This window comes from Dasypus novemcinctus, chromosome 17, assembly GCF_030445035.2.
Source record: "Dasypus novemcinctus isolate mDasNov1 chromosome 17, mDasNov1.1.hap2, whole genome shotgun sequence".
Taxonomy (NCBI): Eukaryota; Metazoa; Chordata; class Mammalia; order Cingulata; family Dasypodidae; genus Dasypus; species Dasypus novemcinctus.
Genome location: NC_080689.1, coordinates 83822849 through 83836121, shown reverse-complemented (window position 1 = coordinate 83836121; position 13273 = coordinate 83822849).

The following is a 13273-nucleotide window of genomic DNA, read 5'->3' as shown; positions in this document are numbered from 1 at the left end:
AAACAGTCAGTCCCTAGAAGCCTGCCCCTATGCCAGATGCCCTCCCTTAAGCACCTTAAACAGGTAATCCTTCCTTATATTTTCTAAAGAGTTTCCTGTACATTACAGTTTCAAACACATATCCAACAATCTCCCATGTTCAACTGTTCTCCCCAGGCTTCACCCCAATTCCTTGGGCCATCTGACCCATCCTCCCAACCCTAGCCCTCCTCAAGCCTGCAAAGCCCCACCCAAAGGTATCCCTATACCCCCATTTTATCCCTTCCATGTACAAATACTTCCACTTAAACACTTTAGAAATAACCTCTAGCAAGAAAGAATAGGTATTTTTGTTGACTAGTATTTTAAATTTTTTCATGTACACATAAAAATCCTGCCAGCCACATTATAACTTGATTCTCTTACTAAGCATCTTGAAAACATGTACATTAGTAAGAATCCTGTGGACTGAAACCACGAAAATTTGGTCTCCTAATGGGGTAACATTCTGGGATTTCAGAAATGTACACCCAGGCTTCCTGTACCCTGGGGACATTCTGCTGCTTACTGAATGGACTGTCATTTATGGAAGTCACTGAACCCTCTTCACAGCTCCATCTGTAACACCTATGGTGGGGATCTCTTCTTTTTTTTTAGTTAGGCCAGGAAAAAGATTTTATTTAGAAACATGGGAAAGAACAGGATTGCAGAGAAATGAGAGGATGGAAATAAGCACCAAAATTTGGTATCAGCTCCTCTAGGCAGAAGAAAGTGAGTTCTAGCTTGTGTGGTCATCTTCAAAGCTATTAATTATTTTCCCACACACTAATGCTAATGGGAGGGACCTAAGCTGCTATTGTTATCCCAACAATGGCGGGGGCGAAAGTTGAGTACTGTTTGGAAAATGCAGTGCCTCCCCTCAGCCCAGGAAAGAGTCCCAACTGGAACCTCAAGGTCAAGGACTCTGTTGGCCACATAGCCTGCTGGCCATGTTGTGCCTCATCTTCTTACTTCCCTGTACTATACTGCCTCAACTGCCCCTCAGAAAGGTCATGCCATTATTCTTAAGGGGGTGCTGAGGGATGAAGGTCATTCTTCTGCAGTTACTTCCTGCTGGCTAAAGCAGTAGTCGCGGCCTGACAGGGCATGAACCTCTCTGGCTATTTTATTGTGTTTGAGGGAAGATGGGTGCAGCACCCTTGTTGGAACTGGATGAAATCCCCACATGACTAATAAGGCATTGATTCAAAAGAAATAAAGTTAATTAGAATTTTGAAGATCCATGGTCCCACTAAAGGATAAAGAAGATGGTGGTAAACAGACCCAAAAAGGGTGTCAGTCATGACATACTAGACCACAAGAGAAAGGCCAGGTGTCTTCAGAAGCTGCTTCCTCCCAAAATTGGTGGGAACAGCATTCTTCCTTGATTTCTTTTATGCTGCTGGTTAACTCTAGAAAGAGATTCTGGTAGACCTGCTGGGTTTGGGTATAAACCACCAACCCCAGTTCCCACAGCAGTGGTTATGCTTTGGACAGCTAGGAGAGGTGTGAAGAGGGGGCACTGCCCTAGACATAAACTCACAGAGACAGCATAGGCAACAAGACAAGCACAAGGCAAACGAAATAAAGATGGTATTTGAGCAAGCCATTCCTTTATCTTACAGCCACATTCCGTAGTTACTTATAAAATGAATTAAGTTTACCAAGATTTTTAACATGTTCAAAACCCTTCTACATATGAACTAGAAGAGATATTATCATATTTATCAGGTATATAGGTACAGTACTTAATACTAATCAATGCACTAATCAATGCACAAGTTCCTCTTTGAACTGCAGTTAATAGAGTGAAGCTCCAGGTTTGCAATACCATACATGCTCTCTCTCCATTGGAGCAGGCCGTAATGCCAACTGTGTTTAAGTTCTACTCACAGTAGTCTGATAACTGTTGCTCCACATTGTATGTCCTTCACACAGCCAGCATGCTGCAGCACAGCTGATCCTAGAGAAAGACTAGGAAGATAAGGCTCCAGGGTTTCATGTGCCTGGTGCATTGTGCCCTTTGGCATTATGAAACAGAGCCAGTATGGAGACAATGTCCATTGTACATCTGGCCATATCAAGCCCTCGCTGGCTGCTGCAGGAGTCTGAAACTGCAATGTACTCTTCATCTACTTCAGGAGCATAACCACAGATGTGGTAGATAACTTTATTTTGTAGAGGTCAGTGACCAACTTGGTCAACAACTCCAATGAAGAAGCAATATGCAGGGTATTTTGGCCAGGTTTGGATGCACAAGAGAGTTTAAAAGAGATATACTTTCTAAATACTTCCAATACAACATATAACATATTAAATGATATTACTTTGATCATGATTATGTAAATCAACAGGTGTTTTATGTTAGCAGTATAGGAGAAATTACTTTCTCCAGTATTTTATGAAAACTAAGGGTTCCCAATGCAGTCAAGATTATCTTTCCTTAACACCACTTTAATATGCAGATCGAGGTAGCCTCTGACAGGTTTCCCTGCTATGAAGTCAGTTTTCATTATTAATATCAATTTACATTTCTAATTAATAATGGCTTCCAGGAATTAGCCATTTAAATGTTTCAGTTTAGAAGATGGCTTTACAAACTCCTTATAATCTATCATAACCATACAGAATGGATACTTCACATTAAAATAAGCTTATTAAATTACAATTAGGGAGGCACATGTAGCTCAAGTGATTGGGCTTCCTTCTCCCATATAGGAGGCCCCAGCTTCAATTCCCAGGGCCTCCTGGTAAAAGCAAACTGACCTTAGCACTGTGTAGAGCTGACTGCCCATTGAATGGAGAGCTGATGGCTCACACACCAGAGAGCTGACAGCTGGTGCAGCAAGATGACAGAACAAAGTGAGACACAGAGGAGAGACAGTGAGAGATGCAGCCGACTGGGGAGATGAGTTGGCTTGTGCAATTGAATGCCTCTCTCCCACACCAGAGGTCTCAGGATGAGTTCCCAGTGCCTCTTAAAGAGAAAAGACATGGGAAGCAAATGTGAGTGCAAAAATGAGTGGGGGGAATAAATTTTAAAAAATACAATTAGCAACCAATGAGGTTTATGTTGTTCACTGAAGAGGAGGCAGATCTACATTTCCTCCTTTTAACTTAATTCCATTAAACATGAATTTAGAAGTTCATTGTCTTAAAGATTTAATAAATATAATATTAATTTATTTAATTGGTATTCTATAATTGTACGGAGATTATGCCTAAGCTAAATAAAATTGAAACAATTATACTTTATTCCAGGAATGTTCTTTTTTCTTCCTTTACAGGAAGTTTAAAACTTCTTTTCTTTAATAAAATTCTAAAACTGTGAATAATCTTAAAAGCATACTGAATGCCAGGTTCTGGAATATATTAAAATTGTTTAATTTGTTTTAATTATAATTTATAAAAGATCTTGCCATAGCTTTCAAGGACTTTTCATTTACTTACTGAAATTCATTAAAGGGATTATTAACCACCCTTATTTTAAGGCTGTTAAAAGGTTTAAATTGGGGAACTACAGAACAAACTGATTCTTAATTCCACAGCCTAGACGACTGCTTTAATTGGCTACATCTAGCTCCTCAGAGCTCTGGCAAAGAGAAGGCCTTGGGGGCTGGGAAGGTTATAGGGCTCAAGAAAATCTGTCCCTTTCCCAATTTCCATATGCCCCACGCCCTTCCCTTCCCACACTTTCCCACATTAACAACATCCCTATTAGTGTGGTACACTTTTTACAGTTGATGACCACATATTGAAGCACTGCAACTAAGTGTGGATTACAGTCTATATTGTAGTTTAAATTCTCTCCCACACTATTTTATAAGTTATGATAAGATATTTAATGGCCTGTACTTGACATTGCAACATCATTGAGCACAATTCCAATGTCCTGAAAATGCCTCTTTATTACACCTATTTTTCCCTCTCCCCCCTCAGAACCTCTGGTGGCCACTGCTTCCACATCAATGATAAAAGTTCTTCCATTATTAGAATCACAGTAAGTCTATAGTAGAATAACTGTAACTCTACTGTAGTCCACTATTCATTCCCCAATAGTGAGGATTCTGCTATGGTGATGCCCAGTCTGTCTCTAATTGAGAGGAGGTTTAGATCACAAGGGGCAGATGGATGGGACTATCTTCTTATAGTTGTAGACTCTCTGTTCCTTGGAATGGTTGTTGTCCATTATCATCTCCTTGTCAGTTGTCCTTGGTGAGTCCAATGAACTAGAGAAGTGTTGCAAATCTGTTGAGTTTCAGAGCCCAACTGGCACATGGAAAGCACAAAAGTATAAGTCTCTTGGACATAAACCCATCAACTCCATTAGTAACTGCAGGTTCAAACAGAACTGGCAGAAAAGCCATGTGTTTGGAAACCACAACTGAGTCCAACTCTGTCACACTGGGGAGTATAAATTCCAAAGTAGGACCCATTGGTAGGGTGCCAAATGCCTCAGATGCCTACCCTGCATATAGTGTCTGGATGTCTCCAGGCCCAGCTATTTGAGGCAATATTTACAGTGGCAGTCAATGAGATCCAGCTAGGACATGCATAAGCAGAACCTCTAGAATGACCTCCCCACTCACTTTGAAATCTCTTAACTATATAAACTCAGTTGTTTTTACTCTTTCCCCCTTTTGGTCAATGTCTTTTTCCAGTTGCATTGCTAGCTGGTGCTTGGTAGTAATCCCTCAGTGCTAGGGAGTCTCATCCCCAGGACTCATGTCTCACACCAGGGGGAGGTAGTACATTTATATGTTGAGTTTCGCTTAGAGAGAGGCCACGCTTGAGCAACAAGGAGGCTCTCAGGAAGCCTATAACACTAAGCAAGGTTTCAATTTCAAAAGTAAAGGTTCATAAGTAGAGACATCAATATCAAAGGCCCATCAATGGTCCATCCTCTTTCACTAGTCACTGCCCCTGTACTCAGGGGATTCTTGCTACCCCATTAGGGAATATGGCAGAACTGGGAATTTGATATTCTTTTGGCTATTGTGTGAATCTCCATCCACCGTGACAATGCCCCATGAATATCTGACCACATGCCTTATAGATATGCCCCAGGTGAACCTCTTTCCATGAATCCCCCATCACTGATGCCCCATACCAATGATTCTCCCCTGCCATGGTTGTAATCCTTCTTATACCCAAAATTTCTTTAAAAATGAGGCCAAATAACCAAATACAATAAGAAAATGAAATAAGAATAGCTTTAAAAATAACAAATAATTTTTTTTTTTAAATTTGAAGTAAAAATTTAAAAATTAAAAAAAAAGTTCATCATGTCTTTCATCACTATAAGGTCTGTTGTCTTGTATGTACAGTGACATTTTCTTCCATTTATTCCCCTAGTATCTTATTTTCTTCATTGTATCTTCAGAGAAGCTTTAGGTTATAGAAAAGCCATGTAGACCATATAGGGTATTTCCTATATCCAATATCCTCCCCCTTTTCCTGTTTCCCCAATTAATAACATTTTACATGTGGATAGTACATTTGTTAAAATTGATGTACCAATATTGAAGCACTGCTACTAATTATGGTCATTGATTTACATTATGGTTAATAATTTGGACCATACACTTTTATAAATTTTGAGAAATTTAACATGACCTGTATCTGTCATTGCAAGACCATGTAGAACAATTCCATCACCCCCAAAAATGCCCCATGTTCCATCTATTTTATTCCCCATCCCCGTCTCCTTGGAACCTACAGTAACCATCAAGCTTCACTCCTTAAAGAACAAAATTCATAGTTACAACAACACTGAGGGCTTCATATACTGGCCTGTCCTCCCATTTAAGGCACTGCCTATGATCTCAAGAGACTCTTGCCACTCTATTTGAGAAAAGAGCAGGACTCCCCAGGAGTCCAACACCTTCCCTCTCGTTATGTGGGTCTACACCCACTATTACAACAAAGTATGATGAGATGAACACTCACACACTCCCTAGAAGTCTGTCTCAGGTGTGGCCTGTTTTGCATGCTCCTCACATTCAACACCCTAAACCAGTAACTCTTCCCTGCCATATTTGCCAAAATAACATTCCCAGTGTTGTCATTTCAACCACATACTCACAAATCCCCAGTGTTCACCTACTCCCTCCCCCAACCTTCCCCCAGTTCCACCAATAGTCCAACCCACCCTCCCCTCCCCAACCCCTCACAAACCAGCACCACCTAACCCACTGCACCACTGTCATGCCCATCCACTACACAGCTATCCCCCTTCCACCTTATCATAAATTTTGCCTATATGGACATTGGCTCACAAACCTCTACACCATTTCTGACAGACACTTAAATTTAAGAAAGGATTTAAATAAAGTGGTTGTTTATTGGAAAAGCAGCTTTATTTCATGGATAGGGCATTGACACTGGAGTTTCCACTCCCAGGTGTGAATCCAGCTTTGAGTCTTAATAAGTTGTGAGATCTCAATCAAGACACTGTACATTTAATTAACCTTCCCAAGCATCTACACTACATACTTTACATACATTAAGTCATTCATAGATATATGTCATGGTTGATTTACTATCCTACTCCTCAGGTAGAAAAACTGAGATACAGAATTGGATATGCAAAAATGACAGAAAATAGAAGTGAACTTCATCAAAAGTCAAAAGTTTTGTGAATCAAAGGACATTATCAAGAAAGTGAAAGAGTTCCCTCCTGAGAGCCTCCGTGTTGCTCAAATGTGGCCAGTCTCGAAGCCAAACTCAGCATGTAAATGCGTTGCCTTCCCCCCAGCATGGGACATGACTCCCGGGGATGAGCCTCCCTGGCACCAAGGGATTACTACCAAGTACCAGCCAATGATGTAACTAGAAAATGACCTTGAACAAAAGGGTCAACTCGGACCAGCAGAATATCTCAATCTACGTATAATACCAGGAGTTTAAAATGCTTTTTGACCTGAATCAAGGGGGAAATAGAAAGGACAAATGAGTTTATATGGCTATGAGTCTCCAAAAAGAGCCAGGAGGTTATCAGAGGGGTTGCCCTTATGAACACCTCAGCAGAGTCCCAGAGACTTTCTGAATTATCTAAGTCTGTCTCCCTAGTAGCTTCCACCAAAGACACTCCCTCACTCATAGAACCCTCCTTTAGCCATAGCTGAACAAGTGTAAATTTAATACTTAGCATCTGTCCTCAGGCCAGTATCTTTCTAAACACTACCTTTGCAGAACTCTGTGAAGGGAACAAGGGAACAATATTACCCATGGTCTGATTGTATAACTTGGACTTCCATGCCATTTATACTTGCAAATCGATTATGTTGGGAATAAAATTAATGGCTCCATTTTCTTCCAACACAATGTACTGTCTTCAAAAACCTTGATGAGAATCTAATTTTCTTTCTATTATGCCACTTGATTTTTTCTAAATGCACAAATGATTTTTCCTTTTTCTTTAAAGCCCATCAATTTTACTAGAATATATATTGCCATTCTATTCGTTCTCATTCACTGCTCAGTCTGCACTGTTAATAAGCAGCTTCAAAGCATCTCTTTTATTTCCAGAAAAAAATGATATTTTAAAATTTGTTTTGGATCTCTGCTTCAGTTTTGTCTTTTCATACACTCCAATTATTCATATATTGGCTCTTCTGTACCTATCATTAACTTTTGACAATTTTCTCAAATCTTTTATAATTTTTTTTAATTTCTCAATTTTTTTTAAATCTTTTCAACTTCTATTTCTTATAGGGCATTATCATTCACTGTGTTTCTTCTAGCTTACATTACATTTTGAAGTGATTTTTCCATTTTTATCATATTCTTTCCTCGTTTCTATTTTTTGAGTATTTCTTATCTGATATCTTTTCATATCTTGCTTCATTTTCTTAATGCCTTTTACCTTGTTTTTTGAAAAAGTACATCACAAAGGACACCAAAATGAAGATTTTTCATTTTGTTGTATGCTGTTACTCTGCATTTATTCCTTTGTTGCCCTATATTACCTTTGTATGTCAATTGACATGAGTATTTTTTTCTATTGGTCATTTTATTTGATTTTTTCCTTGAATTTGTGGGTAGTATTATGATTCAGGATAGCTTTCCCAACCTCACAGAGCTGTCTCTCCTGTAGTTTCTATAAAATGCTCAAAAATATGGCAGCTTAATTCTGGGTATTTCCTAGTTCCATATTTCTCACACTCTTAAATATGGGTCTTTGCTCTCACTATCTCTATTGCACCTGTCGTTTTCATTCTGCATCTGATTTTTGATTTTTTACCTCTACAGCAAATTCCTGTTCTGAAATGGAACAACTGCCGTCATCTTGTCAAAATCTAGTCATTACCTTTAAATGTGCATATATTTTCAGGATCAATTAGCTTTAAAGGTATTTTCAGTTATGTCTTAAAATGTAATTCATTTCTGAATTAAATTTTGTTTAAAAGTATTTTATCTAACAATTAACTTTTAGTTTCTTATTATTACTGTTGAAACTGAAGGTAAGTTTAAGTCAATTCAAAGAGGATTATTATCAATTTGTGATGTTAATATAAATGCCAATGTAACCTTACAAATAAAATAGCTAAAAAGTATACAGAAAAAGAAGAAAGGGATCAAACTGTTTCACCACAAAAGATCAACTATACACAAAAGAAGGCAGCAATGGTGGAAATGAGGGTAAAAAAATATAAGATGTATAAGAAATGAATTTAAAATGCCTAAATAAATCCTGCTTTTCAAAGTAATTGCTTCAAAATAAATAGATTTTATTAAAAGACTTAAGTCTTTGGGCTGTCCATGTACCAGCTAGGCTTTGAATCTCAACATAGCTGCAACACCTACCCTACAGATTATTGGACTCACCCAGTACAACTAATTAGGAAATGATGGGACAAAATGATGGGTTGATGGGATAAAGAATCTACAACTGTAAGCAAGATATTCCCATCCATCTGCTCTATGGGAGCAAAGTCCCCTCACAATTAGAGGTGGAATGGGCATCACCAACCCAGAATCCTCAGAACTGGGGAGTAAACTATGGACTAAAGTAGACTTACTGGTATCCTACTATGTAGACTTATTGTGATTCTAGCAATGGAAGATTTATATCACTGATGTGGAGAGAGTGGCCATTAGAGGTTCTGAGGGAAAGGAGAGGGAAAAACAGATGCAATATGGGAGCATTCTTGGGACTCGGGAATTGCCCTGAATGACACTGCAATGACAGACACAGGCCATTATATATCTTGCCATAACATAAAATTGTGTGGGAGAGAGTATAAATTACAGTGTAAACTATAATCCATGATTACCAGCAAAGCTCCAAAATGTGTTCATCAACTGTAATGAATGTACCACTAATGAAGGGTGTTAATGTCAGAAAACATGAGAGGTATATGGAATGGGGCATACAGAAATCCTCTATGATTTTGTATATCATTTATGTAATCTAAGTATCTTTTAAAAAATAAAACATAAAAAAATAGGGTAAACTCACCAATCAAAATACTTATATTGGCAGAATGTATTTTAAAAAATACTTTGGGAAACGGACTTTGGCCCAGTGGTTAGGGCATCCGTCTACCACATGGGAGGTCCGCGGTTCAAGCCCCGGGCCTCCTTGACCCGTGTGGAGCTGGCCGACGCGAAGCGCTGATGCAAGGAGTGCCGTGCCACACAGGGGTGTCCCCCGTGTGGGGGAGCCCCACGCGCAAGGAGTGCACCCATAAGGAGAGCTGCCCAGCGCGAAAGAGGGAGCAGCCTGCCGAGGAATGGCGCCGCCCACACTTCCCGTGCCGCTGATGACAACAGAAGCGGACAAAGAAACAAGATGCAGCAAAAAGACACAGAAAACAGACAACCGGGGGAGGGGAGGGGAATTAAATAAATAAAAATAAATCTTTAAAAAAAAAAAAAAACTTCAAATACCTATGTTATTTTAAAGACACTCACTTTAGACCTAAAGAAACAAATAATTTGAAAGTTTTGAGATGAATAAAAATATTACATACTGAGAGTAACTAGAAGAGAGCAGGGGTGGCTAAACTCCTATTAGAAAAAAATCGCCTTGAAGTCCAAAACTACAACAAAAGAAAATGGAAGACACTATATATTAAGAAAAGGGTCAGGGAAACGGACTTTGGCCCAGTGGTTAGGGCGTCCGTCTACCATGTGGGAGGTCCGCGGTTCAAACCCCGGGCCTCCTTAACCCGTGTGGAGCTGGCCATGCGCAGCGCTGATGCGCGCAAGGAGTGCCCTGCCACGCAAGGGTGTCCCCTGCGTGGGGGAGCCCCACGCGCAAGGAGTGCGCCCGTGAGGAGAGCCGCCCAGCGTGAAAAGAAAGAGCAGCCTGCCCAGGAATGGCGCCGCCCACACTTCCCGTGCCGCTGACGACAACAGAAGCGGACAAAGAAACGAGACGCAGCAAATAGACACCAAGAACAGACAACCAGGGGAGGGGGGAAATTAAATAAATAAATAAATCTTTAAAAAAAAAAAAAAAAAGAAAAGGGTCAATCCACCAAGAAGTTACAGCAATCATCAACATATATGTACAGACACACAAAATACATGAAACAACATTGGCAAAATTGAAAGAAGATATAGTTATACAATAACTTCAAAACACCAAAACACCATTTTCAAGAATGAATCATCAAGACAGAATATCAGAAAGGAAACTGAGGATATGAATGATACTATAAACAAACTGCACCTAAAATATATAGAATACCATTCAACGATAGTAGGATACACATTCTTCTAAAGTGTCCATGGATCATTTTCCAGGCTGGACCATATGTTAGGGCACAAGACAATAAAAATTAAAAGACAGAAATCACACAAAATTCTCTCCTACCACAATGGATTTACATAAAAATCAAAACAGAAGGAAAGCTGGAATTGTACAAACAAGTGGAAAATATATGACCCATTTAAAAATAACCAATGGGATAATTTTCTGAAATCTACCTACAAAGTACACCAGAAGTAACCACTGGGATAATTTTCTGAAATCTACTTACAAAGGACACCAGAAAATTCTTAGAGCAAAAAAAACCAAAACCATGTGCAAAAAACTATGGAAAGGAGCAAGGCACTGTTCATTGTGAAACTTATAGCTATAAATTCCTACATTAAGAAAGAATTATATCAAATCAATAACTTAGACTTCATATCTTGAGGAAGGAAGACTAAACTAAACCTAACATTACTAGGAGGAAGAAAATAATAAAGATTGGAGTGGAGATAACTGAGATAAAAATAGAAAAGCAATTGAGAGGATTAATGAAACCAAAATTTGGTTCTTTGAAAAGATTAGTAAAATTGACAAGCCTTTATCCGGACAAACAAAAAGAAATGAAAGAAGATGCAAATAACTATTTAAGGAATGAAAGTGGGGACATTGCCACTGAACTGGCAGAAATTAAAAGGGTATAAGAGAATACTATGAACATTCATTTGTCAACAAACTAGATAATCTAGAGGACATGAACAAATTCCTAGAAACATAAAGTAACCTGCTTTGACTCAAGAAGATATAAAAGATCTTAACAGACCTATGAAAGCAAAGAGATTGAATAAATAATCAAAAATCTCCCAACAAGGAAAGGTCAAAGTCCAGATGGCTTTTTGGAGAACTGAACCAAACATTCAAACAAGAATTAACACCAATTCTTCCCAAACTCTTCCAAAAAACGGAAGAGGTGGGAATTCTTCCTAACTTATTCTGGGAGGCTAGTATTGTTCTGATACCCAAACCACATAGAGACATCAAAAAAAGACAAGAGAAGAACTTTCCATATGAATACAGAAGCAAAAAATCTCAACAAAACACTGGTAAATCAAATCAAACTATATATATTATAAGGATTACACCCCATGGCCAAGGGTGACTTATCCCCAGAGTGCAGCGGTAGTTTAACATAAGAATATCAGTCAGTATAGTAACACCACATTAAAAGAATGAAGAGAAAAATCCATGATCACTTTAATAGCACAGAGAAGGCTTCTGATGAAATCTACCATGATTTCATAATAAAATCGTTCAGAAAAATAGGAATAAATGTTAACATCAACAACATGATAAATACAAAAACCTCACAGCTAACATTATAATCAATGTGAGAAACAATGAAAGTTTGCAAGGAAAGAATGAAACCTGAGGTCAGGAACAAGACAAGGATGCCCACTTTTACCACTTCTATTCAAAACTATACTGTAAGTTCTAGCCAGGATAATTAGGCAAAAAAAGAGGTATTCAAATCAGAAATGAAAAAGTAAAACTAACACTATCCTCAAGTAATATGATCCTTCATATTGAAAATCCCAAAGAATCCACATAACTAACTACTAGAGGATATAAATTGAGAAAAGTTGCAGGGTATAAGACAAACACTTAAAAAAAATGAATTTTGTTTTTCCATATCAAGAAAGAACAATCTGAAATGGGAGTAATATTTTTACAAAATCAATTAAAAAAAAATGTGAAAAAAAAAAAAGTTAATTGCATTAGTTGCATCCACCTACTCTCCAGGTCATTGGCCTTACCCAGGATAACTAACAAGGAGGTAAGGATGGACAATCACCATACCAAGGAACCAAGAGAGTTTACAACTGAAAGCAAGAGAGTCCCATCCAAATGGGAGGAAGAGATGAGATGTGGAGGCATTTTCGGGACTTGGAGTTGTCCTGGGTGGTGCTCCAGGGACAAGTGCCAGACATTGTATGTCCTCCCATGGCCCACTGGATGGAACGTGGGAGAGTGTGGGCTATGGTGTGGACCACAGGCCATGGGGTGCAGCGATGCCCAGAGATGTACTCACCAGATGCAGTGGATGTGTCATGATGATGGGGGAGAGTGTTACTGTGGGGGGAGTGGTGGGGTGGGGTCAGTGGGGGTGAATGGGGACCTCATATTTTTTGAATGTAATATTTTTTAAAAAATGAATAAATTGAGTAGAATTTGGAAAAAAAAAAAAAGAGAGTCCCATCCTTCTGCCATATGGGACTGAAGAAGACTCCTCTCAATTAGAGGTGGAGTGGGTATGACCATCCCAGCATCCTTAGGATTGGGGAATAAAATATGGACTAGAGTGGACTTACTGATATTCTACTATAGACTTACTGGTATTCCAGCAATGGAAGAAATTTTATCATTGATGTGGAGACAGTAGCTACTAGAGGTGCTAAAGGCAGGGAGAGGGAAAAAGAGGTGTAATATTGGGGCATTTCTGGGACATGGACCTGTCCTTAATGATACTGCAATGATAGATAGAGGCCACCATAT